Consider the following 1951-nt stretch of genomic DNA (forward strand, 5'->3'; position numbering starts at 1 on the left):
GGTCCGATTCCGGCCGGCCTGGCCGGGGGGGAGGGTGGGGGCCAAACCGCAGCCTGGCCTAAAAGGGCAGACAGATAACGAGTCCTTCCCACCCCTGGCCCCAGGGAGGGAGGGGTTTCCTGACAGGAAATTGACCTCCTCTCACCCCCCTCCTCAGGTCCAAGCTCTTAGCAGTCCAGGCTGAAGTAGCCTCAGGACAGGACAGGACAACAGCAGGGACAGAAGGACAAGGCTCCGAGGACAGAGGTGAGGACAGAGGTGAGCGTGCCGGGGTGCAGGGGTGCTGGGGTGCTGGGGCGGGGGTGGGACTCGCGGCCCTCCAGGAATGTGGCTCGCCCAGAGATGGGCTAGACCAGGGTTGGAGAAAACATGTGTCCCGAAGCCAGGAGAAGCTGGGCAGAGGGAGAGTCTGGGGGCTGGTCTCCACAGGGAGATGGGAGCAGGAGGAGGGCACGGGGGGTCCTGGGGTGCAGAGTCTGCAAGGCAGTGGAGAGCTTGGAACGGAGAGAGAAGAGGTGAGACGTGGTGGGGTCTGGCGTCCCGGGTTCAGGTGGGAAGGCGGAGGCCGAGGCCAGGGAGGGATGGGTGTCTCGCTCTATCCCTAAGGGACGGGGTCTTGGAGATGGGAGAGGGGACAGGGTTGGAATGGAGATAGAGCAGGAGAGGTGATGGGAGGGTTGGGTGTGAAGATGGGGATGAGCTTGATACAGGCTGGGCTGGTAGGGGTTGTTTGGGGGCAAGGCTGCCCTGGGGCCGTGTTGGTTGGGGCCGGGCTTGGACGCACCATCTGTAAGGGCATTTCTCCGGAGCGGGCCCTGCGGGCAGGAGGCGAGGACTTCTGCAAACAGGCCAGGCGGCCGGTGGAGGGTTTGGGTCCTTGGGGAAAGGCTGGCAGTGAGGAAGAGGAGGAGGAGCCCAGAGAGGGAAGCTCTGGTGGCCAAGACATCCTGCGGGAGCCGGGGGCTGGGGGCTTGGGGATGCCTCGGAAGTGAGTCAGGGGCCTGGCACCGGGAGGCAGACAGGGGCTGCATGGCAGGATGTGGGAGCCAGCTGGCAGAGGGGGTATTGGAGCCAGGAAAGGGAAAGACGTCGGGCGAGTTTTGGGAAAATGTTGCAGCCAGGTCTGAGGATGTGGGTTTGGGGGTACAGGATCCGGTTCGGGGTGGACATGGAAGCCAGTGGGAGAATGTCCAATCTAGCTTGGGTGGCGCTGACTTCAACTGGAGGGTCACGGGAGCCCCCCATTTTGAGGGGGTGGTGGAGTTGGGGGGATGTTGGAGCCAGTTCTGGGGGACGATGGAGCCATTTTGGGGGTGAGGGTGACGTGCACAGAATAAGCCTGTTTGGAGGATGAAAGACAGAGAAATCAGCGTGTGAAAAGTGTTTGTGTGTGTTGGTGGGGGGGTGGTATCGATTGCCCTCAGCCATGGGGGCTCAGGCAAGGGGTTACCATGGCGACTGCCTCCCTGGGGGATGCGGGACAATGAAGACTGGAGAGGGGCTGGGGGGGTGTTTCTAGGGAAGGAGGCTTGAGGAAGGACAGCTGAGGTCTGGAGACTAAAGTCGGGAGGAAAGAAGGGAGCGCCCCACCAGGGAAGGGCCCCAGCTCTGCCCGCTCAGGGCTCCGTCAGCCTCGCCTGCTCAGACCCAGTTCAAGACAATGTATCCTGCAGTAGGAGACCATGTGAATATCTGGCAACTGGATACACTTTTCCATAGTCACACAGCGGAATAGCATGCAGCTCTTAAAACAAACCCGCTACAGCCTAAGCCGGTGTGGCTCCGTGGCTGAGTGTCGACCTATGACCCAGGAGGTCACCGTTTGATTCAGGTCAGAGCACAAGCCCGGGTTGCAGGCTCGATCCCCAGTCGGGGGTGTGCAGGAGGCAGCCGATCAATGATTCTCTCTCATCATTGATGCTTCTATCTCTCTCTCTCCCTTCCTCTCTGA

This window comes from Myotis davidii, unplaced genomic scaffold (genome assembly GCF_000327345.1).
Source record: "Myotis davidii unplaced genomic scaffold, ASM32734v1 scaffold796, whole genome shotgun sequence".
NCBI classification, from domain to species: domain Eukaryota; kingdom Metazoa; phylum Chordata; class Mammalia; order Chiroptera; family Vespertilionidae; genus Myotis; species Myotis davidii.